Source organism: Melanotaenia boesemani, chromosome 11 (assembly GCF_017639745.1).
Source record: "Melanotaenia boesemani isolate fMelBoe1 chromosome 11, fMelBoe1.pri, whole genome shotgun sequence".
In the NCBI taxonomy this organism is placed as follows: domain Eukaryota; kingdom Metazoa; phylum Chordata; class Actinopteri; order Atheriniformes; family Melanotaeniidae; genus Melanotaenia; species Melanotaenia boesemani.
This window is the reverse complement of record NC_055692.1, coordinates 21,300,900-21,328,055: the sequence shown is the minus strand read 5'-3', so window position 1 is coordinate 21,328,055 and position 27,156 is coordinate 21,300,900. Positions and strand designations below refer to the sequence as shown.

Here is a 27,156-nt window from a genome sequence, read left to right as displayed (position 1 = left end):
ACGTCTATTCAAAAACTGCATGCACAATGAGTTGATTCAGGATTGTGAGTGTGTGATCACTTGTCGATGAATTGTCAAAGCACACAGACATTTTTGTTGTTTTTATTGGCTAGGGTTTATCAGGTTTTTTCCACAAAAACTATGACTTGTTTTCGGTTAATTGGACAAACAAATACTTAAGAGACTTTAAAATGTGTTGTTTTCTAAGCAAGGGCAATGGAGACACCTGATGTAGATGCACAAGCTCTGTGGTGTAACAGTAAAACCGAGATACTGGATATTTATTTATATTAAATTTGGTTAGTAGTGACATTCTATGTATATTCTCAGTTCTAGTCTAATGTATGTCATTCTCAGTACACTTCTCATCACTACTTTCCTGGTCCCACAACACTGACATGGACTTTGGTAATCCAGCCAACATCCAAGTCAGCTTAGCTCCTTTTCTGTCTCTCACACACATATTAATATGAGCATTGCTGAAGGGATGCCCTGTCTGGGAATCCAACCACTGAGCTACTTTGCCAGTGGTGATGAAAATATAGCTCATGCCAAATACCAGCTAACGAACAGCAATACAGGTTGAGGTCTACCACTACATTGCAAGTAGGTTCGACATGCATCAAGTGCCAAAACTAAGTGGCTGGTATAGTTTATTGGAGCATCTGCACCAAGTATGGGATGGAAAAACTAAAGTCAAAAGTGGGAGAGATCTCAAAAGGTGGTGGAGAATGACAAATCCAAGATCATGTTGTACTTTGAGATCCAGAATAATAAACTGGCAATGTCTAACCAACTGGACATGGTGGCTGACAAACTACAGAAGAAGGCAGAAGAAGAAGGTGTTGAAAAGTTGTGGTGAGTGAAGGCAACGGTGGTTCCAAAGGTAATCAAAGCACTCAGATTTGTGACCCCCAAACCAGGATAGTGGCAACAATAAACCCCAGATCTCTGCAGTTCAAGAAACAGCTAAGATACTGCATAAAGCCTCCAAATTTCGAACTGGAAGCACCTAAGAGCACAGACCTCCACCAAGCCATAGTAATTTTTTTTTTTTTTTTTTTTTTTTTTGCCAGTGATTGTGGGGGGAATTAGTTTTTGAATTAGAAGCTCTAATGGCAAAATTATCCCTATCTCCCCATAGGCAGGCAACAACCTCTGTCACAACCCAGTGGTCATGTGACCATGAACAGCTTGACCGAAAACAAACCCTGCATCATACCAGTATCCGTGTATGATGGAGTTTTCTCCATAAGTTTTTGATGAACGAATGCCTATATAGTCTACACTCACATCGTGAAGGATCTACTAACAAGAAACATAGAGAACTTCACAAAAACCACCGAAAAAACAACCATAAGTTTTAAACAGCAATATCATAATAAATTTTACTCATCAGCCATAAAATGATCTGAACAAACAGTGAAATGTTTTGAAGGACTCCACGGTGTATCATCACCATTGACACGCTTGATAGCCACTAGCCAGTTATCAGACTTTTCTCAGCTTTTGTGTCTTTTCAGTAGTTTAAAGAACAATCTCTTGTTGTCCGTGGAATAACTATGTATATGGCAACAAACCACAACGCAACTTTCGGCCTATTTAAAGGAAACACAAAGAAAAATCTGTGAGGATCAACACGTAAAATCTAATGGTGTTACGCCTTAGCAACCTGTTGTTTTTACTGTTGAAAGACCCAGTTGTGACAAAGTCCACTGATGTTCCCTGATGTGTACGCCTGCCCTCAGCCTATTAAGATCCAGATCACCCCCAAATCTAATCAGTTGTTTCTTGTTCCATTTCTGAGATTGCCTGTATATTTCATCACAATCCGTCCATAACTTTTTTATTTTTTGTTGCTAACAGACAGACAAACCAACACTGCTGAAAACATAAACTCTGCCATGGCAGAGGTAAAAATTAGAGATATACCAATATCATATTTTTATTATTATTATTTTTTTTTTTATCATGTTTTTTTCTAAATAACATCTAGGTTGTGTATTTCTATGCAGGGTAAAGAAAAGAAGGAAGGTTAATACAGCATGGTATGTGCAAGTCTTATCTGAGTATGCAAGTCATCGGGCATCAGCTAAAATCAGATAATGAAATGTTCACTATCACTACCATCAATAACTGTATTTAGTTATGCAAATGTAAAGCTGATACCTTTCATGCAAATAAACAACCTTTCATTCAAAATAAATTAATAAATATATCCATATCCATAATAAATTCCAAGGCATTCTACAGACCACACTGACATAAGTTTCGTATAAATACATTCCATGATTTTTAACCTTTTTGAATCTTTTTTAGCTGAACCTCTATTTAATCCCTGCCATTACATTTCTGCTGTGAAGTTGCAGATGAACTCTGATCTGGTCAGGCCGCCACTAGAAATGCAATTTATGGATTCAGCATTGCAGTATCACCATGCATGATCAAGACACTGAATCCCTCCCTCATCTAGGTTTGAGATAATTAAATAAACCCTTACCAACATCCATTGATCCAACTCCATTCCCCCCAAAAAGATTAGTGAATTCCTGTCCATGAGGTCATTGTAAATACCAGACAGGGCAAACACTAATTCCTCAGTGTATGGCCTACAGGTAGTCATGGTGACAGAAATTACCCTAAATAAACAGATTAGTTGATTATCTTTGCCCAGAAACATGTAAACAATACAACCAGATCAATACAAAGCATATTTCACTGTCAGCAGTGTGAATACCTATCATCCAGGGCCACTGACACCAATGTTTTATGTCCTCCCTAAGAGGATCCACTCATTTAGATGTATTCTGGGAAAATACCAATCCATATTTTACTCATCTTTCCTTAATATCAACAATATCCACTTAAGTAAATCAGCTGACTTAAGGGGGATATATAAAACACTAATTTGGGTGTATCATACAGTGTCATTATATTAGATTTTGGCATTAGATATATGAGCATGACTGGAAAATATTTAATAAAATTACAGTTACCCCTTTGCCACCCCCACAAAACTCTGCTAAAGTACAAATACTCCCTGAAGATATTATGATTTAAACTTGTTGATTCGTGCACTGTGCTGAATGTATCATTTAGAAGGAAAATGACTTACAGTCATGATGCCAGCAGCTTGGGAAACAGAAGTTTTCCTTTAGATGGATTTTTTTTTATTTTTTTTTTTTTATCATGTATTAAGGACAAAACAACATTTCCTGCTATGGTTGTTTGAAAAAATATAAGACTGTAGGTGGATTCTAGTCATGGATATACAAAAAAAAAAAGAGCTCATAATTACCAAATTATAGGTGTATACTACTGCACCTGGTACATTTGACAAGATGCTATCATTGCTGGATAATTTCTTCCTGTGGCTGATATATTTATGATTCACATAGAGTCCACTGATTCTGGTTATGAAAAGTGTGGGATTATTTGTTACAGCCAGGTTAAGTTATTTTTAATATGTTTTTCAGCTATGATATGATATCCTAGATCTTGAATCTGAAGGGAAAAAGGTTTTGTTTAAATAAGCTCTGACTCAGAGATCTTAGGGTTCTCTCAGTTAATTTACTGTGGCATTTCTTGCTAGTTAACTATGAAAGTTAACTTGCAAGTGAAATAAATATGCAAAATTGCTTCAAAAGAAATACATTTGTTTAAAAAATATAAATGGACACCTAATGAGAAGAATTGTAACCATATAGATGTCAGTTGTCAATGTATAGGGAGAAGGTTAGTCTTTTTTTGCCAGTGTGAAGGTGGCAACATTCTTTCATTGGGGGGTAGCACATATGCCAGTGGTGACAAGGGTCTGGCGCATGTGTGTGTGTGTGTGTGTGTGTGTGTGCGGGTTCGTGATGGAGAGGGTGACACTGATCCCTTGGAAGGCTAAATTTACTCAAGAGTGATGGGGGCAGGTGGATTCAGCTGGGACAGTGGGGTAGGGGTTGTGGGGCTGGTTGGTAAGAACCAGACTTGGTTTCAGTTCAGGCAGAGATAGGGGGAAAACACACTTCCCAGAGTGGGGTTTCAATTCAAAGCCAGCTGGTCTGGCTTTACTTCATGCAGGACATTTATTTTAGACTTTTTGTTGGTCTCTTTGTCTTTTTTAATTTTTCAAATACCTCTTGTTATCCACTTTTTAAAACTTCACTTTTCTTTTTTTACCATTTGAATTGGGCCTCAGCTGGTGCTGCAGGGTGTAACTTCCTGGGGAAGCAGTGAAAAGGCACGGGTGAGTTTTCACGGCACACCTATTCCCTCTTTTTTTTATTTATGTGTTTCTTTTTCTTTTCTTTCTTGTCTGAATGTCATTCTGTAAGTAAACAACCTGAATTTTAGAGCACACTCCGCACAGCAGGTCAGTTTGATGAAATGCATTTTGAAACACTGGTGCCTAATTGTCATTATAGTTTTGTAACATTTTATGTATCAGGTTGCACAGGTTGAGGCTCCTGCACCAGTGTGTTTTGTTTTGAATATATATATGTTTAAGTTTATATGTCTTTGAGTAACTTTTAACTTACTAAAAGACAAAATCTCATAGAATGAGCTGGAATTATGCAGCCGTGTCAGGAAACAGCCAATATAGATAGATAGATAGATAGATAGATAGATAGATAGATAGATAGATAGATAGATAGATAGATAGATAGATAGATAGATAGATAGATAGATATTGGGGTGTAACTTATTACATTGTCTGCTCTTATATAATCTGTGAGCAATTTTTAATGTCTAACATTTACTGAGGTTTTTAAATAATACATCTTGGCAAGGAAAGCAAAAGGAAACATTAGCTGAAACCAAACATGACATTTTAAAGTAAAGATGCTTTAAAATATCACTGGTTGGGAAAAGAGTCAATTTTAAGTCTACAGTTAAACATTAGTGTATAGCACCACCACCAAGCCCCTAAGACTTCCACATGTTTTAAATACTTTGTGTAAAACAAAACACTATTTCATACTTAAGTTTAGACTCTGTTTGAATAAGTGATCTTAAGTTTGATTTTGGAACCTTTGTATTTGAAGTCCATGTTATTTTAGAATCTATAGAATTTTAAGACATATTGAACAAGTATCTGAACTCGTGCCATATTTTCTTTCTTTTTTTCCTTTTTACCCTCCCCATAAAAAAAAAAAAAAAAAAAAAAAGCTGGAAGTTGGAAACTTTGACACAGTTCACAGGAACTGCTTAGTTCTTACTTATTAGCTTTTCTACCCCTGAATTCCACGGCTTTGATGGTCAACGGACTTTAGGAAACTTGTTGTTTTCTTTCTCTGTTGGGTGGCGAGCGCTCACACTTGCCTTTGAAACTCGCCTCATCCTGTCAGTTCACCCTTCAGCTCTGCTATTAGTTTCACTGTTGTTTTCTTTTTTCAATTTGTCTGTTATGAATAGTGAAAAACTGTTTGTTCATTGTTAGTGTTAAAATCATGATTGTGAGTATATATATATATAAGTGTGTGTGTGTGTGTGTGAGAGAGAGAGAGAGAGAGAGAGAGCGAGAGAGAAAGAGAGAGAGTGTATAGAGCCATTACAGCCATGCTCTTCATGTCATCAATAATAAAATAAAAAAGGTGAAATTAGCTAAATGTATGTCTAAAGAGGTTCGTGATTATTGCTTGTTTAGTGTTTAGTGGATTGTAATTAGCCGATACCTTTTTTCTTTTTCTTTTTTTTAAGATTCCCATTAATGTTTGGAAAATACAACAAAGAAGTAATTTGCTTGATTTGTTGTCTTCTTGCTGCAGATGCTGACAGAAGGCATGGCATTAGTTAGTTTCCATGGTTATTTAGTGGGCACCACTGATCCAGATGCTCTTTAGTTACAAAATCCATCACTGTAGAAAGTGCATTTCATTTCGTTTAAAACAAATTATAACAGAAACAAAACCAATTACACATCTGGGAGCAATTTCAATTGCAATGGCATGGAAAGCACCAGTATCTTAGTTCTGTAATGGCTTATAGTAACAGCATGTAATTTGCTTGTATTTTTCCCTTTTATTCACTTTTCCCATTTTTATTATTTAACTTTGGAAGAATTCCAGCAGTGTTACATCCTCCTGTATAACTCTCTTTCTCTCTACCCCCTGAGCACCATGAGGCCAGAAAACAGTATGACGCTCCGCTACCACGATACACTTCTTGTGCGCCTGGGCCGCCTAAATCTACAAAACACGAGCGCTGGCGCTAGGCAGTTCTTTTGATCTGCGGCTAATCTCAGTTGCATGCCTCCCCTCTGATCATGTATGAATAAGAATGAGTCGGGGTGATCCTGGAGGTACAAAGAGCTTTAGACGCTGCCGCTCGTCTGCCAGGTTCCACCATGTAGCACGGGCCTGAGCACATCGTCGCTAGGCCTCGCAATCACACATCTGAGCTGGAGAATCCTCATTTAGACACACATTATACTCCACTGCAGTAGCTTTTTTTCACAGTGAGATGTTATCAGCTGCCTGTTAAGAGTGTGGGAGAAGCTGCATACCCTTGCAGAGTGATCTTTAATTGGTGGAGGGTCAGCAGCTGGAACTTTTGCTGTGTCATGGCTAATATGGTTATTTGAAACACTGCAGACTGTTAACTTCAACTAAACATGTGGGTCAGTTCTAAATAATCAAACACATTATCTGTAAAATACTCACCACAAGAGTGACATACAAAGGAATAGTGCAACAATAACCTTAACAGTTCTATGTAAAGCTTGATCTGAATATGCTTTTAAGATCAAGGGTGCTCTGCTTTAAATACACTATTTACTTCAGTGATAGAAACTACACTTGTTGATATATATATGTGTATCAATGTTACCATTACCAATGTTACTAAAGATGTCAGCATCTTTTACGTAGCCCACACCCATTTACTGTTCATAAGTTTTAAATGAACGGCATGATAGCAGCATATGCATGTTCATGAAGTCATGACTCAAATTTCTAGCTTTTCCTGCACTGGATAACACACTTCTCTCATTTAAAAAAATCTTACAAAAGAAGGGATGTTAATCTATTTAGTCACACAAGTCAATATACGTCAGTTTTTTGAGTGAAGTTGCTGTGCTGACCAGTCACAGTATTAAATTACCACTGCACTACAACCACCATCAGGTCAAATGAATAACATTTATAATTTTATTATACTGCAATGCTTGGGTCCTGGAATTTACCTTTGTGTTAAATGTTGGTGCACAAGCATTGTTAAAAACTAAACACATCCAAACTCTGCATATCGCAAATGTGTCAAGCACCTGCAAGATATACCAGACCAAATCCAATTTATAGAGGCCTAAACCCATATTGGCAGTGTCCCTGTGCCAGTCACACCAGGACACTCTCAGAGTTCCCGTGGCTATGTCTTGATGAGTTAGAGATACTTGCTTAGAAGTACAGTGTATTCCACTTCTACACACGTAACTCTAATAATGCTGTTTCACAAAGCTTTTACAGCTCTTGAGGAAACACTGGTGGGCACACTTTGCACTCCTAAGAAGAAAAAAATGAATCTCCCCGTTTGAGGGCACAATAAGAGAAAGGACTATAAGAACACTGAAATTAATGTGTCTGCACTGGAGCAAGTCATAGGGAATTACTTTCCAAGCATTCAAAAGGAGGAAAAATCATTAGCAGAAAGTGAGTTTCTTTTTTCCCTTCTCAAAGCAATCTAATGGAAACAAAGAGAATGTTTAGCCCTTGATATACAGACAGAAAGCATTGCAGTTATGTTGGTTATTCATCTAGAAGACACAGAAACAAAGGGATGGCTAAAAGAAACACCACGGCAGGAATTAGCAGAAATAAGGAGTAAATAAAAATTAAAATAATTAAAACGTTGGTATGTGAGAGAATAGTTGCTAATATTCAATCCCTATTTGAAATGACCTTTCTTACATTGTTTAGATAATTCCACCAAATGATATTGCATAATGGTATTCAACAAATAACATCATGTGTAAGGTTTAAAGACACTGATTAATCTTTGGAAGAAAAATAGCTCTTGTTAACCCATGTGCAATACCGCTATTATGTACTGAGAAGAGTGCAGACCTCCCCTGCAGGCAGCACTCTTAATTGCAGTGTCTGTGTACAATGTGTAATTCATATTTAACAGATGGCACACTGATGCCATTAATGATGTACATGACATTAAAACATTTTGACTGTAAACAAAAGCAGGAACTAGTCAGCCAGGCCTGATTTATCAAATATGCATGTCAACCTGATCTCTTGTCTTCCAAATATCCAGATGTTATTTGGATGTTTGTCTCATTAGGAACATTCATTAAATTCAAGAAGTAAATTAAGATGTGTTGGTATGTGTCGGTATCTACAAGCACACACACATGTGATAGTATAAGAAAGTGGAGAAGCAACAGGTCTGACCAACAGCTCACCCAACAGTGCTGCACCTGAGCCAGTCAGCGCAGTCACAGGACCACAGGGCTGTTCTTGTGATGTAACAGGAGCTTCAGGCAGAACAAAAGAAGAGCTTGTTGTTCAGCTTGTGCCTCATCCATAATGTAGAAAAGGTGTACAGACAGAATATTGTTGGTTAAACAAAACACATGAAAATCACATGTGCTCTTTCACTTCTTGGAAAGAGGTTATTTTGGAGCCATCACATTTTTAGAGTAAATCTATCTTATTTCATACAAGTTTTTATTTTTACTGTAAAGACTGAGTGGCAGGAGGTGTTTCCCAGGTGTTTTTCATAGCTTAACCACTATGAAAATTTGTGGTTTTGAAATAAATCAGTCATATAGTTTCACTGAAACACAAATGAAGGAAGCAGTAGAAAGCTGGATGAACTTATTGTATTTTTTCTGCATTTTTTTTTTTGCATTCCTTCTTTGTCATGGAAAACAAAGAGAAAATGTGCAATAAATAAACATCTAACTGTTCCCTCTTTGGACCATTTAATGCCATTTTCAAAATCAATTAAATTTATTGTAACTTAATTTAACTCTTTCTTTTTTGCCTATTAAAGGGATTAGACTGTGGTTAATGCAATCAATGCCAGAGATGTGGTAACAATTACATATTATATCTACAAGTCCAAGTAAGAATACACATAAATACTTCCCCATAATCAAAAAGGTCTTTGTTTTTTATATATTTAAAAAATGTAAGAGTGTATGATTTCAATTAATTACAATAGATTTTCTCACCTTTGCTCTCCTAATTATAATATACAGTGGTACAATTCCTGCAGCATAATTACTGGTGATATTGCCCTCTGAGTTTCATTATAAATCTTATTAATAAGAAGCTTCAAATCAGGTATAATAAAAGGCTTTGGATGACTAACACAAAGACTAAATGCAAATCGTCAGGGAAATGTCTGTCTTCCATCCCACATAGTGTGAGATGACTTCTAAAGCAGGAATGTTTTATCCGAGAACTGAACCCAGATGTTTAGGCTGAACATGTACGGAATTGCATGAATATGATCTGTTAAAATGAACAGAGATTGGCTAGAAGATGAAAAAAGAAACATCACACATGTACATCAGACTTTAGTATGATTTATCAGATTTAAGTAACTTCGTTAGGAAAAAAAACAAAACATTTTGAAGCATTCTTGAAATAAAATATGTGCTTCAAAACATCATTTTCTATTCATTTATATTTGTCTTTCCCATCCTCTTGACCAAAATAGTTTTTGGAAAAACATATGAATATACTCATACTTATTAAAAGAATTATCAGCAATATACATTGAGGCTTGAGTCTAAAAATATATTGACACTAAGTATGTTCTTTAGACACCCAAAACTCTAAGGCAGAAAGTACACAACCATCTACACACACACGCACGCGCAAATGTGAAATCTATAGCTTCACAGCTGAGTCTGAGAGTTAAAATAGCCTTCAGGTCTTTCTGTCCCCACTGTGAAAGCTTTGGTCGTGGCGTCGTGTAACATCAATCCACTGTCAAAACACCAAAAGTCTCTGTAATTCATTAGGGAACAAAATCAGAAAGAATAACTAAAATCTGTAAATACCAGATAAAGCTGGGAGCTTCCACAGATATATCTGACATATAACAACTACTCCCCGTGTCTTTCCGTGCTTCTGTAATAGCTGGCTAATTCTCAGGAGCAGTGAGGCAGAGCGCTTGACAACATCATCTACAGTGACAGGCAGATTGTGTTTTCACGTGAGCATGATCGACAACAGATTGCACTGAGCCCGGGCTGTTCCTGTTTGCCCTGGAAATGTGTTTGTGTTTATCTTTTGCTCGAGAGAGGCATTCCTTTCTTTCTCCCTCTCTTACCAAAAACATACATATTTTTAGGCAAGCCATTCTGCGTGTCTCTATGTGTGTGTATGAGAGTTAGAGAGAGAAAAAGAGAGAGAGAGAGAGAGACATGCTGTGAAGTAATTGCCAGGAGAGGCTTAAGAAACAATCCGAGCGAGATCAATATCAGCAAACCGCACTTATGTGTTTGACTTAAGATCCAGTTGCAGTTTCCCCTGTTCCCTTTATATGCCAAACCTCACGATGAATTGCATTTACCCAATAGCCTAAGGAGTGTGTATACACACTGTGACATATTGTAATTGCATAACTGTTTTGGCAAACTGTTAACCAAAATTTTCTTTACCAGTCTTTGATGTGACTGTTTGAACACACTCCTCAGAACATATTCAGAACATACAGAAACATATTCATTGTGAAGGGCAACGCCTAATGAATTGGTCATTTTTTTATTAAAGAGAAAAGTTTTTGTCTTAACACAGATGTCCCAACCTGCAATAACCCACAGCATACTCAATTTGTTTGCATGCATTTTTAATGTACTGAACTCTAATTTGAGCAGGTTTAAATAGCAATGCGACACACCTTAATGTACACAATACATAAATAAACTGGAAATAAAGCTTTTAGCTGTCCTGCCATATTTAGATGTAGTTGTGAAATCCCTACTCTATAGTCCCAAGAACAAAACATACAGAAAGCATTCCCAACTTTGCATTAAATGTACGAGCAGGGAATGAAGCTGTAAGTATGCCTTCACCATAGGTTCGTCCCAGTAGACGAGTCATGTATGAATATGCATGAGCCTCTACTTGCCTCGTTTAATGATTTTTCAACATTCAAATATATTCAATCCTCAGTCTCCAGTTTATTTCACTGTATTTCATACAGTTATTAAGCACACACACACACACACACACACACACACACACACATACACACACACATTACAGTAACGTTAACATAAATTTTACACATACGTACAGACAGTTACCATTTCCCTGGGTAGCACCCTTTGTTTCCTGACACCTTCCTTCTTCACTTCTCCTCCCAGGTGCCAACGAAAGACTGAAAGGACCTTTCCGATGAACTGCTGGCAGAGAGCGGCTGCATAGAGAGCGAGGGAAATAAGACGGAAGACGAAGGAACACCGAATGTGGTAAGATTACATAGAAACACCCATACTTGTCTATATGCCAGTGAAACAATCATCAGTTGCACACATGGATGTCTGAGAGGAAAAAGGTTGTACAGGCTGCATGCTCAGTGTTTCATACATGCTGACATGTAATGCCACTGATATCTGCCATGTTGCATTTATGAACCCACAGTGTCTAACAGACTACACTTTATTGATTATTATAGAAGTCTGGGAACCAGAGGAAATGCTATTAAAGATTAAAGGGTCAGGTGATGTGAAGGTGGTATCCAGAGTCATCAGACACCAGCAGCTTCAGTTACATGCTGTAATGTCCGCCTGTCAAGCAGATTAGCTAGCGTCATTTATTTATTAACTGTTGTCTTGCCATTTCCTTCCCTGACTCGCTGACTGACTGACTAACTGGGTGGTGGTGGACTGCATACATAGTTCATGCTTCACAGGTGAAGAAGAAGGGAAAGAGATGGAAGCCACTGTGTGTTCATTTACACCATGCTTCTTCTGCAGGTGTCTGATGCAATGCAAAGCTCATGAGGGAGGCCTTCACCGTTCATATTTAAACAAAGAAGGTTCAATTCAACTGAAGATAAGACTTCTAAAAACTATCCATGTTAAGCAAAACCAGATATTTTTCTTTTAAGAAGCTAGATTGATAAAAATAATAATTAAAAAAAACTCCAAAATGTGATCTAATTGTGCAGTAAAGTACAACAGACTTCATTCATTAAGACAGCCGTGTAAAATCTTTAAACTGATACAACAACCATATAATGTGAGTATAATAGAACTCTGGTATTACAAGGCCTATCTGGAATACATCTCTCTGCAGAAAGCCACTGCACTGCCTGTCTGTGTCTTATCTGAAGTGGCAAACTTGCTGTTTTAATTGTTATCTTCACACTAATAGAGTGGATGTTTTGAGATCATTTGGTTGGATGGATAAAGGCTTGGTAATTCCCCAGTGCTTACTGTCTGTGTCAGGGCTTATCTGTGTGATATAGCTGGGTCCTGGAGAATGATTGGCGGCAGCATGCAAGAGGTGGAAAGTAACTAGGGTCTGAGAAAGAGGGCACTCAGACAACCAAGCATCCAAGGAACTGAGATTTTTTTTCAGGCACTTTCAAAGTAAGATGTGCCACTTTGTATGACTTTTTATGACAATGCATAAAAGGCATAGAATCTAATTTCCCCTCAAATAAGTGTGGAGTAAGGGGTGTTTCAGTCGTTTCTTGTGTTGTTAAGTGGAGTGTTTGCAATAAAGTGATCCATATTCTTTAACCATTAAATTTTTATTACGCATTTTCTTGGCCATTTGTGTTTATAAAATATGCAGAAACAATTTAAATTGTTTATTTCGAGTAGTTTATATGGCGTAGACTTAAGTTTTTGATATAAATCCCCTCAGCATGCATGAAACAAAGTAAATCTCCTTAAATACAAACTTTCTAAAGTTGGCTACAGATGCGTAACGGGCTCTGCGTTCAAAGCCCCCCAATCATCTTCTTCTAGTGGTCCTCTCTGAGCAGTTAATTGTGTGGCCACTATATCAGGGCTCGGACGACAATAAAGCATTAAGAAGCATGCTTCGTTCATTAAAGCAGAGTTGGGAAACGTGAGACCGCCCCCTTTCAGGAGTCAAAAAAGGAGAGAGAGGAAAAAAATCGATTATTGCTCCACGCAACGGGAGAGTAGAGAGGTTTTAGGGAAACACTCGGTCGGGATTGTGGGAAGGAACAGAAAAAGCGCCTCAACATCACTATCAAGCTTCAGACGTCCAGCACTTCGCCGGCACCGCCTCCACCTCCGCCACAGCCGCTCCACCGAGTCCCACGCGGAGAGAACTACCGAAGCGCCCTCACCGCCTCCAGAGCAGACACTGTCCGATCTCAGAGAGGGAGAGAGATAGAGAGAGAGCGAGAGAGAGAGAGAGAGAGAGAGAGTACTTTTCTCTGACATTATAGAGACTTCCACCACGTACTGTACGTTACTTTTTTTTCCTCGCGGCGCCGTCTTCTGTTAAGTTGCGCTCCTGGATTTTAAGTGCGTCTCAGCGAACTCCGTCCCCATCAGGCAGCGGCTTCAACCTTCCTGTCAAACGGCCGGGACCAAACAACCGGCGGACCGCTTGCTGTTTCTTTCTCATTACCAGGAGAAGATTTCATGCCAAACAAAGTAAGTACCGCACAAACACTTGCTACTCACCAGCACGAGAAACGTTGCATCATGCAATTTTCATTCTTCAGAGGGAAACTTGAGGGTCTATTTTGATGCGCGCTGCCTCGTCAAGAAAGTACAGCAACTGCGTGTATCGATTTGTTGTGACCTCTGTCGACTTAACGCTGGTGACAGCTATGTAATATAATTACAGAGGGACATCAAATAACCGTTTATGGTCTATTAGAAGAGTCAAGATGTGTTTTAGGTTGTATCAGAGCTGTGTCGACCTTGTGCAGCTTGACATTTTCCACATGCAGGCGCACAGTACTAAAGCCACAGACACTGAAAAAGCTGCCGTCTTCAACAGGATAGGCTACACTTTTTCTCTCTTTCGCGTCCAGGCATGACATTAAAAGTTACACTTACATTGGGAAGTGTTGCGGTGTTGTGATATAGGCCTACATTTTTCTTTTAAATGAAGAAAGTGAGAAGAAACTTTAGGTCCAATTAAAGATTTAGTTTTTCTTTCTTTATTTTTCTTTTCTTTTTTTACATAACGTAAATAAAATTTAATGTATTGAACTGATCTAGTTTGAAAGTTTCCAATTTCAAAATAAAGAGGAAGGAAAGCACATGCACATAAAACGCCTTAGTTTGTAGATATAACGGTTTTTAGATGTTTTCTTTTTAGCCTTCGCGAATCAAACTGAGGTGCACCAAAGATGACAATTACCCCGTGTTAAGCAACACATGTTGGCCCCTTTCATACGAATGTGTAAGAAAACGTGAGTTTATGTATTAATCCATGTCCTAACTGCAATACAAGAAAATACATTTTGTTAGATATATTTAGATGCTAAATTATGCAAAGCAGACACACAATTAATAGAAGTGTATATCAGTGTTTTATTAAAGGATTTGGCGTGTTCAGCCTGAGCTATAGTTTCTTCTCCGTGACTTTGTGATTAAAACTGACTTACAAGTAGTGTAATATATTTACAAGGTGAGCTTAGTTCAGTCTCATGAGGCTTAATTGAACCTGTTGCAGTGAGGGGATTAAAAATGACAACATAATTAACCTGTGGCAGCTTTCACAGATTGCAACTTCAGAGCTGAATTATTACTTAAAATATTTGTGTTTTAAATGTGCATACAGGAGGCCCAAAGATGAAACATGCAGGTACATCTCGGATTACTCTTCCTAAAATGTTATTTTTAAAAAAGGAAGAAAAAAAAAAAAAAAAAAAAGAGCTGCCACAGCAAACTTTCTTTTGATTTAAGCCAACTGTGTAACACACAAAGCTGTGGGCACTTAACATATGCTCATTAATATAAACATGAAACTCTCTTTCTGTACTCGTGCTCTTGTGAATTTCCAGTTTTGCTAATAGAATTAATTTAATTTGAAAAGTTTTAAAATAGAGTGGTGATGTAAAGCGAGCTGAAGTTAGGACAATATTCTCCAAACATTTTGAAAATAACTTGATCTATTCAAGCAAAGATACAGATATGCATAAATATATTCAACACAGTCTGAAAAGCCACATTCTAAGTGGTGAAGTGTTGCTTGCTATTACAGCGTATCAGTGTGATGTGTGTGTGTCTAAAGCACACTTCATACATTCACTGCTTAAAATGCTTTTTTAAGTTATTTCAATATGAAGAACAACATCCTCCCCATTTCAAGTATTCATAACATTTAAGATCAATTTTTCATGTTTTAACAGAGTGTAATGTCCTGTACATTGCTCCTTTACCTTTAATAATCTCTTTAAGTCAATGGTTTATTCATTAAAAATATCAGGATGTCAGTCTATTACAAGGATTTCACACATGGCCTTCTCTCTTCTGACCATCGTCAATGAAGTTGTTCTGTGTGGCCTGTCTGGCCTGTTGCTCTCTTGGGATTTAGCGTTAGGTTAATCCGCTCAGAGGAAGGTGAGCACTCGCATGTGGACCCACGATTACACACAGAGGACTCTGTCAGCCAAGCTCTGTAATCTCAGAGACCCTTCAGAAACACACACACATCTACCCATGCAGCAAGCAGACACACACACCAATGGCTATACGAAAGCATATTCCATCTCTGTCTCAGTTTTAAACACACACACGCAATGCATGCACGCATCAACACCCACACTATTTGGCCTGCGCTGCTTTTGTTTCTTATTCTCTTAAGTCCTCTCCCTCTTGACAAATCATTTGGGATTTTGGGCGCTGATTCACAAAAGCAACAGTGACAACACACTCTTACCCTTCTCACAGAGGAGGATTAGAAGGTCACGTGTCCCTGTGATTGGCCGGGGCATTGAGCCGATTGTCAGGGCACTTTGCTGTACACCAGGGGCTCAGTAAAGCTTTAGTTAAGTGAGAGGAAGGGACACATTGTATGCTGTGGTTAGAGTTTTACAGGGTTTTGCCATGTGTTGTAAAAGTACTCAGGCAAAATAAGCACTGGGTAGACTACTGCAAAGATCAATCATACATGTTTTATATATCGCCTATAAATATGATTTTAAAATCAATCATGTTTTATCAAATGATAAAGATACTAATGACCCAAAGGAGAAAGTTTACCTCTGAGTGCTGCAGAATGTTTGCCATCAAGCGTACCTTTTCAAAGAAATTAAATAAAAAATTAGAGATATAAATAAAAGGTCAACTTTACCACCGTGCTGTCTCGTAGACATTTAATACTGCACAGAAAGCAGGTTTCAAGATTTTTTCCTCATGGAAAACCAAATCTTTGAAAACATTATCCTTAATGGAAACATCAAACATTTTTATGTTAAAGCAAATAGTTTTTTTTCTCCACTAATGGTTTAAAATATTTTGGAAGGACTTTGCAGAGTTTGTGCATTTAAACATCAGTAAAACATTCATTTGCAGATTGCCGGTTGGCAAGATCTGGAGGTAGATTTAGAGAAAACTGTAATTGGACTTCATGCCCTTTGGTTTAAATGAGAAGGTAATATAAGAGGCAATTGTAGACAATTCTATTTATATAAGGCCTCTGGATTATGAGAATAATATCCTAAACCTTTGAGAGAAATCCCAGTATAGGATCCAGTATATTCTGGCTTAGTTGTATATGCAGATGTATTTATATAACACAAACAATGATCAAATATGAAATTATTTTAAAATAGTTTTTGTTGTTTCTTTTTTAGTCATTTTGTCTTTTTAGTCAGCAGGTGAAAATCCTTTATAATAAAACAATTTTCAACATAGTCCTTTAAAAAAATAATACAAAGAAAGTTGTTGTTGTCCCAAAAAAAAAAAAAGTGTAGATCTCAACTCATTTTATCCATTATGAACACATCTCTCTTTCATTGTCCAAACTGTTGAGCATGTTAAAAATGTTCATCAAAATGTGTTTTGCCATACAGGAGCAGTCTCTTTACATCTTTATAAGAGCTTCATTTAATCATAGAACTAAGAAAATGATAATAACAATAATAATAATGATGATAATGATAATAACAAAAATATTTCAAAGTAAATAACGCAGTCCTTGAATGGTTTGTGGTGGATAGAATGCATATATTTGAATATGTCCTGGTTTTTGCATAATGATGCAAAGTATTCTTCTGTCTCTATCTAGTAATTAGCAGTGACGTTCAGCAACTTTCTCTGTATGCTGTAAGTGGATGGGGGTGTGTGGGGTATGTTCACTTGGGTGTTAAAGATCACAGAGGAATATATCAGTCTTTGATGTTTAATTGTATTGTAAAACACACTTTAGAATATTTCTGCATAAAGTAGACTTCTGGCTGTGCTGTGCTTTGTGTTTGCTGTTTCTTTGTGTGTTTGTCTGTCAGTATGTGCTGTGTGTCTGGGAGGTGTGTGCGAACGCGTGCGCATGTTCGAGTTTGTGTCTTGTCTCTGTGTTTGTGGGTTAGAATGTTTGTGCTTTTCTTTCTTTCTTTGTTTTTTTTTTGTTTTGTTTTGTTTTTTTTGTCTCAGTTTTTACGAGGTTGTTGCTGGTGTATATTCAAATGAAAATGCATGTTTTTCTTTTCTTTATTCTCACATTGAAGAGGGTTGGATTTGATGTCTAGGATGATGGAGCAGTCTGGAAAACAGTGTCAGTGTGAGGGGCTGAAAAGGCAAACTGAGAAGACAGATGTACTTGAAAACAAAGGAGGATGCTCACAGAGAAAACATTTACCAGAATTTATTTAAGCTGTTGTTGGTTAAGAGCGGAGCAACAAAACAGTTGGCCTCTGATCAGGTATTCTTCATTAAAGAGTGATGCTTCATGATGTCATGCTTAACACACTGATCTAGATGAACAGGATGTCCTGCCTTCTTCATCCTGTTTCCTGTTTCCTGCCTGGCTTGTTGGTCATTATTACAGCAGCTGCCTGCTGGGTGGTCTGTGCTCAGCAGTGCTGACCACACAATCATATCGTCAGCTTCAGTCCACCTAAAAAGACACCCAGAACACCTCACCATACTTGAGGCTTGCTCTCAGAAATATTTGGACTGGGAGGAAGTCTTGGGAGGCAAGAAAGCTGGAGGAGTGCGGCGAGCAGAAGACATAATGATAAAAGAAAGAGAAACATTTAGAGTAGAACAGAGGTACGACTTCTTTATCTAAACATTGGCTAAGTCAGATCAGACTGGATACCTTAACATCATTTAGATGATAAAATGAAGGGTAACATGTTTATAAATTTGTTCGTACAGTGTCTTTCTCAACCAAACACTTGCTTTGGATGTCCATCACAGAGAGTTTTAAGTTCAGATTAACAAATAGAAACTGGCAGTGTTACAAAATAATTTTGAAATACCTGTTTTATATCTTTGAAGGGTCCAGAAGTTATTGGCAATGCCTTAAGGTGAGTTTTAGGGCTCATTTGGAGTAGAACTGCTACAGTAGCTGTCCATTTGCTTAAAAGTAGCAAAAGAATAAAGTGCTGTACCTGACCTGTAAATGTTGAGGGCAACTTTATACACCATAAGAGATTTTCAGAGAGATACCCTCCTTCCATATCCCCTTTCACCATCTCCCTTTGGTGTGGGACACATTTGGAATGCACCCAATGCCAACAAAAAAGAGAAGAGGTGTGGAGAAGGGGGGGAGTGAGTGAGGGAAAAAAATGCAGAAATGTCTTCCAGGGGTTGTAATTTATCTTTGTCACAACTGCAACATAGCCGAGTCATTCTGCAACGGAGTCCAGTGAGACACACAGAGGTAGCTCTGTGCCATGGCCTCACACAAGCTCACATCCATCTGAAATCCCGGCTTACTCGGCTGCCACAATCCGTACCACTGCCGCCGCCACTGCTCCCCGTCCATGCTGCTGCTCAACTTAATGTTGCTATGTATGTGTGTTCACCCTGACTTCACAGGAATTTTACCTAGTCAGGTTTTTGTATAGTGTCACTTTTGTCATGAAACAATGATGCGCAAAAATTGTAATGACCATAAGCAGGTTGATAAATTTATCTTTTTAAATCTTCTCTAAGAAAGAATGTACACTGTTAAATACAGCGCTTAATTTTTCACCTTAATCCCTGCTGTAAAATCAGGAGATTGACTGTTGAACCCCTAGGGAACATCACTGTTGAAAATACTATCCACAAAAAGAACTATCCAAGACAAGGTTACAGAGCACACAGCTAAACCAGACTCTGTCCTGCCAAAGTCCACACGACTGTTCCTTTCCACTGTCATCTGTGCCATTCCCACACCAAAGGCCAGCCTATAAAATAATGTGCAGCACAGGCCTGTTGTGAGTACTTACACCACATAGCTGACCATAAAAATTCAGGAGAAATCAGGACAAAGAAATGCAAGAAAAGATGAGAAAATGCTGGAAAAAAATTAAATGTGTTCAAACTTTGCAGCTAAAACCATATTTGAAATCAAACTTAATAACCACAGTAACATACAGCAATATGAAGGCACCCCGAGGGTGGAGAAGAGTGAAGCAGCGCCTACCCCACACCCTGTCATTTTTTTTCTTTTTCTGCTTCTTTTTTTTTTTCTTCTTCTTCTTCTTTTTTCTTTTTCTCGCCCCGGCTCCTTCCACTGTGATGTATGGCTTTTTCCTACAGTGGCTCCTCCAAAGTGCAGCTCGTGATGTCATTAATTTTATTCATACTTTATGGATGCTCTGTCTGGGGAAAAAAACGAGAGAAAACGAAGAGGGACGAAGCACAAAGAGAGGAAGGAAGATGGAGAGAAAGAGAGAGGTCCAATGAGAAAGACAGAGAGCGAGAGAAAGAAGAAGAGATGGCATTGTGGAAGGAGATTTTCAGTGCAGTTGCATGTATAATGAATGAGGGGGCACTTTGTTTGAAACTCCAGCCCGGCGCTTCACTTCAAGGTTTGCTGGGCAGAGTGGGGCCTTGTGATCTCACACCAGCCACTCTCTTCATCCTGCCAATAGATGCTTTCACCTGGCACTGTGGTTCGACCCAGTGGAAAAACAAATAACCTTGTGTGTGTAGAAAAGACCCCCCCCCCCCCCCACACACACACACACACACACACACACACACACACACAGAGTAGTAACAATGGAGCAGGGGATTGGGTGGAAAGGGTGAGGAGCGGGTGAGAGAGGAAAGAGGTGAGTTTGTATAACAGCACCAATGCAATGACGGCCAGACGATACTGAGGAGAATACTGGCACCGAGCCCACACTTCCTAAATAGTGCTCTCTACAGAAATAGCTCAGCCTCGATATTGACTTTTGTGTTCTATGTATGTGTGTGCATTAGTGTGTGTGTGTGTGTTTGTGTTTGTGTATGTGTGTGCACGCACACGTTTGCTCAATAGGACGACATAGATAGTTTCATTGTCTTGTGAAGACTTTTTCACTTTCAGTTGTTTGGGCACATGGATTTGTTTCTTCTTCTTTTGTGTTTGTGTGTATGTATTTGAATGTGTGAGTATGGGAGTCTTTATTTTCCGTCATCAGTGTTGATAAAAATGGCCCCTGTCTTATTTTTGGACCAGCGCTGGACTCATGCTTTTAAAAATAGCTGAGGAAGTGCGGGGGATACCTGTCGTGGCTCCAGCCTCCCTCCACCAGAGTCCCAGTTCCTCCACGTCACGTCCATGCACCGCCGGCCCACTCTGGGTGACAGCAGAGCTGCCCCCTCAGGGGCCAAGCAAACAGGATGGGATGCAGATTGAGGGTGTGAGAAAATCAGTCTCGGGAGTTAAACACTAAAGGGCTTGTAGTTAAGCATGAGAGGACTTAACCAACTCTGACACGTTTTGTACAGATTAAAAAATCACAGACTTATTTCTCTTCACAAGTACTGAGCCTTGTGTAAGGCTTAAAGTAGAGTGTTAAGATTGAATACAGCAGATTGTCTTCAAAATGAGAACACATAGTCTGTGCAAGTAAGGTCACAGGGTGGTTTCCCTTCTTTTCCACCATCTTTGGTCTGAGGTGTCTTAGTAATTTCATATTTATGTCGCAAGCAAATGCCATAAGAACAGCGCTGCCAGTGTTAACTTTCTGTGCTCCACTTCTGGACACTCTGTCTTTTACATCCTGCTCTCACTCTGTGAACAGATGATTTTAACTCAAAATTTGTGAAGGCTGTGGAAGCTTTGAAATGACAGATCATTTCATAAAAAGATGTTAGCAGCGTGTGTAGACTTGACTTATAACAGCAGAGCCTCTTTACAGTTTGATAGTTATTTATTTTTGAAAAAGGATAACCCGTGGTCAAATTATTTTATTGTCCTAATTAAGTGGGCAAATGACAACGTTGTTGGTTAATCCTGTTATCCTCCACACTCTTTTACCATACTATCTGATTATTGGAGCTACATTATTAACCTCTGATGTTCTTTTATCTGTCATTCTGAAATATGAGTGTCATCTTTACTGCATCCAACCAGAAGACATTCACCATCTAAATGAGTGACACTCTGCTTCTTGGCCACCCATAATAGGAGCTCAATAATCATATTATAAGTGGGCCAGAAAAAGAGAGTGAGAGCCTTTGAAAAGCATTACTGCCCTTGGTGGACTATGTCTTTACACAGCAAATGTTCCCCTCTTTCTTTCTCTCTCTCGCTCTCTCTCTCTCTTTTTTTTTTCTAAAGCCCCCAACCTCCATCCACCCCCACCCACCCTACCACCACCACCACCACCACCACACACAAACACACACACACACACTTTCAGTGTGCAGGGAATTGTGTGTCCTGCCTTTTATTAATGTGCTTTTGACAGCTTAATTTGATAAGCGGGCTACTTTTTTTTTTTTTACAGAAACCTTGGATTGTTCTCATGAAGAACATGCTTTTTTTCCCACCCTCCCATGTTCTTCAACATGCTGCCGCACAATCTGTCGATGACCCAGTTCTGAAAGATGGTCGAAAACAAGGAAGAGCACTGCAAAATCCACAGGGAGTTTGAAAAGAGAGAAAAGAGAGAGTATTGGAAGAGGGGCAGAGAAGGATAGAGTGAGAAAGGATACTATAAGTAAAAGAGGCACTTGTGAGAAGTTAGCTCACATGCAATTTCTTTCTTCTATCTCCCTTTCGCTTCCCTTTCAGTTTACCTCCTCTTGCACTCAGCGGCCTGCCTTCTTGGGCTCCTCTTCCCTGTAGCCTAATCGGAAGAGCAGCGCTGGGAACGATAGTGGGGATTAGCTTCCACTGCTCGCCAGTTCCCCTTGGTTAAGTACACGTGTAATGAGTTGTTTATTTGGGATAATGCACAGTAGGCGCAGCAGAAGCCCAGAGCTGCTCACCTCCCTCCTTCACTGCTTATACAGACACACACACACACACATGCATAAAGTAAATCTATAGCACAGCCAGAAATATACATGTATCATACATGGTGTGAACAGTAATGTGCAGGTATGTGCACATATCCGCATTCTCACACTCAACCCTCCTACAAATACACCCTCCCATAGAAATTCCCACACACAGCTGTGATGCAGGTCACTTGCTAAGGAGAAAAATGGGCAGTTTGTAGTTAAAGGGCTCAGTTAAGTCTGTGTCTGTGTGTGTGTTTGTGGGTGTGTGTATGTTCTCAGGCCTTCCATGGGTCATAAGGCCGGGGAATTTTTCTCAGGGTGAAGAGAAGGGGAAGGAATTGAATGATATGAGAAAAAATGACGGGAAGAACCAGAAGTATGAAAAGGAATAAGCTGTGCCCACCAGCCTGTGCATGTGTCCAGTGCTCTTGTGTGCACGCGCATTGAGTTTGTGTCTATGTACATGAAGTGGAAAAAGCTGTTGGCTTGTGGAGGGGACGTGCTCTGCTATCATTAGCAGGGGGGTTGGGGAAGGAGGGGGGGCAGGCGAGGTTATGTGAACGGTGCAGCTGTGCTTGCAGCAGAGGGATTTGAGTGGGGGGGCTGGACTCCCGGCAGCCAGGTCCTTCACTGAACGACCAGCTTACAAAGCAGATGAGAAGAGCAAAATTTAACCAAGCCGCGAGCCTTGCGAACAAATGCAACTCGCCGCTGCCCCCTCTGTCCATAGTCCCCCCCCCCATAACACACACACACACACACACACACACACTCAGTCACTCCTCCATTCCTCCACTTTAGCCCTTTATTTCCCAAATAGGAAAAATAAATAAATAATGAATGATGTTAGATGGCAAGGATAAGGGGGCAAGAGAGAGGAAAAGGAGGAAAAAGAAACAGTTATGATTTATAAACAGAGCCAAGTCTGCTCTTCTACCAAAGATGGTTGGTTTATTTTTCATTTCCATCTCAGATTTCAGTCATAACAACTTCTCAAGTCTAACAATAACAAATAATAATAATGACAATTGATTATAAGAATATTATATAGATATATATATATATATATATATATATATATATATATATATATATATATATACATATATATTCGGGCTTACAGGGTTTTTGTTCAGGGGATTTCCCCATAACTTGACTTATAATTGTAAAATCACTCAAATTTGTTAAGGTGTCCTCTTTGCCTCTTGTCCTTGCCAAAAAAGCTGGAACCCACGTGGAGAAGGATGGTGAGGCATATGAAAACCCTGAACTTGCTTGTCAACCCGTGTGATCAGTCGCTGCTGAGAGACAAGGCAGAGGTGGCTGAGAGACGACGGAACACAGAATGGCATCGGCGTGCGATGCTAATGCATTCAGCCTGCCACCGTATCCAACAACAAGGCAAAATATCACACGACTCACTTCACAAGATGTTCCTACAACAACAACATCAACAACAGACATACAAACACGCACACTCGCACAAACATGCAGTCATGCAGTCGCATACACATGCATAAATAACTACACACATTGTGTTCAAAATCAACCATGAGGAACAAGAATATGAAAGCAAACAAACAAGTCAGAATGTAAGCAACTTGACTGTGACTTTTTGACAGAAAAATAAATGAAGAATGAAAAAACACCTTTTGTTTCATGAGAAATGGAGTTAAAATGCGGTGGTGCACCAGACGTTCGCATTCTAAGATAAAGGGAAAAAAAAAGGTTGAGAAAAAAAAACTTGTGGTTTCTGGCAGATTTTAGCATAAGTGTGAGCTACATCAAGTACAATGGTGAGTGTTCAACTAAAAATAGACTGTGGCCATCCTGCTTCAGCAGGACGAGTCGTCTGTGTGTGTGTGTGTGTGTGTGTGTGTGATACAGCTGCCTTCACTGTAGCCACATCTTGAGAGTAAAGGCACTCTGCCAAAGCTTGTAGATTCACAGCAGTAATTTAATATTTGTTTGTCTCTATTATTTCATTCTCCCCCATTCTCTTTCCCTAACTCTCTCTTGCTTATGGGGCTTGAGTAACAGTGTGCCTTATCAGATTACTGGGTCTGAGGTCTCTTTCAAACCTCTCTGCCATCTTGATGTTGTGCAGCTGTGCAGACTCTTTAATCACACGCTATCTTTTTTCACTCACCCTCTCCTCCTCTCCTCCCTTCTTTTCGTCCTCCCTCCTCCTCTAACATATGTTAATTGGCTGCTTTCTGTGACAAATTACGAGCGCTCACTTTGATGAGGTCGGGTTGTGATGGTGCTGGGAGTGGAGTACAGTGGAACTGCCAGACCCTCACCAGTTCCCCCTTAACCACTCCAAAAAAGATTGCGGCACCCAGCCGATGACTAATGAGAGGCTTGGACTGGGTCTGGCCTGGCTCTAGTCTTGGTGGGGCCACTCCCCTAAACAGAGGCTGATCTGTAGGTACCGTATGCCGACACACGCCCTCCACACTGCATACAACCTTTTGCCTCATGCAATCCACCACCACCTCTCCTCTGGGAACTGTAACCCACTGTGAGAGTAGAGGAGCTCAGTCCGTGTGTTAGAAAAGATTGAAATTTTTACCACCCGCGCATGTTATATTATTTTATCATTACCTAGTCTAGATGTTTTTAATGCATTTAACTTTTTAATTTAATCACATGTTTGAAGGCACCTAAGATGGACTTGAAACAAAGCACAAAAGCAACATAAATTATAGATGCAGTGCATACAACTTGTGTCTCAAGTTTACACTGTGTGTGTGTGCGTGTGTGTGTGTGTGTATGTCTGTGGTGATGAGACATTGCCTGGAAACATTAAACCACCCTTTCTTAAACAAACACTAACAGTGGAACAATCTCTGTTTAATGGTGCTCAGCGTCAACAGGGAAACAATGCTCACCAATAATCAGCACAATCATCATGTGGTTAAAAAAAATAAAAGGAGTGAAACTGACATCATTTGAGAGGGATTTCTTGTCCTTTTTTACTGTCTATGGTTCAATCTGTTCTGCTGTTCTTTTGCTCATTCTTCTGCTTCTGCCTCTTTTCCTCTGTCACAATCACTCTCTCCCTACTCTGTGATCTAGGTTACTTGGTTTCCTAGCAGAGCACAGGGACCAGAGGAGGAAAAAAAAGCAAGCAAGAAAGAAAAATCAGAAGGTCGAATCTATGAAGGACATCCTTGTTGAAGTGTGTAACCTTCTACTTCTCTGCAAATTACCCACACACTGTGCATAGGCTCAGAGCAGAGCTGTGGCTCTCATTTCAGCCACAGCTCTGCGACCATAACTTGTAATGCTATTCGAGTGTCACAACAGGGGGAAGATGTACAGATGCTCCTTTGTACCTCACCAAAAAAAAAAAAAAAAAAAAAGTAACCTACTATCATTGCATGTTTCTGGGATCTAAACTTTATAAAGGCATGGAAAAATAGTATATTCCTCAACTTCCTCATAGATCTATCACTTGCTGAATTAGTTTCAACAGATAAACCACAAAAGAGAATCATTCCATCTACCTCTTCCCATCAACAAGCATTTAAAATGGATAATAACCTTTAAGCAAACATAAATTCTCATAACCGCTCACAGACATATCTGCACTCATACTGTACATACACATCAAAAAGGGTGGCAAAAGGAACCTGGTGATGAAAAGTGCACCGGGCACCTTGTGGTTGCATGAGGCTTAGCCATGTTAGCATTAGCCTGCGGGTCTTAATTGAGGCCAGGAGGGAGCATTTAATAATTGCTGTCACAAGATCAAATTTAATTCTCCTCTCTTCACCGCCACCACTGCTGTAGGGTAGAGTGAAACAAATTGTCATCAGAGATTTCTAAATGAACAAAGCTTTTAATTAGGGTGATTAGAATACTGTGGCAAAGAAAAAGAGTAAAGGGTGGGGGTGTGATGAAATCATCAGTGAATTGTCTTAACCATGATGTCTTGTAGCGATACAGTGTGGGGTGAGAGTTGGGGCATAAAACTACTGGGAAGCTGTGTCTCATCATAAGTAAGCAACCCTAAATTGTGTCATATAGGACTGTTGCTAAATTGTTTTCCAATTTACATTGTGGTGCCAAAGTCACTGAGCTGTTCATAAGCAGCACATTTTAAATTCATAATTAAAGAGCTGTTTGGAATATAGTTATCAGGGGGTAGATTGATAACAGAATGACAGACACTTGCCTGTCGTTACATTTAGCCAACAAACATGATTTGTTCAATTTTAGGAAAATAAATTGCTTTGAATTTAACCAGGATGATGTTTGCTTTATCAAGTATAACTTTTTAGCTGTTCTCTTTCCTGCATTTTGTTTTATAGCTGTTCAACAAGTCCTTTCAGACAAGTCATTTATTCATGATCTTCAAAACACCACATAATTCTGCCCAGTACCTCCCCTAAAAACGGCAATAGGGAAGTACTTCATATACACATTTTCAGATCAGAGCAGAAGTCGTCTTCTCGAGTATGTCACCCACTAATGTGCATTCCATCATTGGCACATTACTTTAATACAACACTTCTCACTTCCTGGCCATGTTTGATAAAATTAGAAAATGACCATGGTATAAGCCAAAGCAAATTCTTCTTATGAGTCAACGGTCACCTTAATAGACATCATTTTACAGGTTGCAAAGGTTACATATAAATAATTTGTTATTTGTTGGTTGGCTTTAGGCTATAACATCACTTGCTTTCTGTTATGAAGGACCTTACAGAGACAGATTGGATAAACACAGATATTTAATAAATGAACTGATCTCAAACAATAATCTTACTGATGAAGGCAAAACACTGGAGTCCAGGTGAAACCAGGTGAGTTGG

The 27,156-nt window shown here is 39.1% G+C and overlaps 1 protein-coding gene across 11 annotated transcripts in view; it reads left to right on the top strand.

Annotated features, from left to right (window-relative positions):
• Positions 1–3,994: 3,994 nt before the first annotated feature.
• The window catches only part of mef2cb (myocyte enhancer factor 2cb), a 71,733-nt gene continuing 48,571 nt past the window's right edge, over positions 3,995–27,156 (top strand). For 5 of the 11 annotated variants that reach the window (XM_041998542.1, XM_041998539.1, XM_041998541.1 and 2 more), the window contains exon 1: positions 13,103–13,597. The gene's annotated coding sequence lies outside the window, so the exon portion shown is untranslated. Of the gene's footprint in view, positions 4,238–11,320; positions 11,426–13,101; positions 13,598–27,156 lie in introns of those variants that run through there. The other 6 variants (XM_041998536.1, XM_041998534.1, XM_041998540.1 and 3 more) reach the window with 4 other exon arrangements.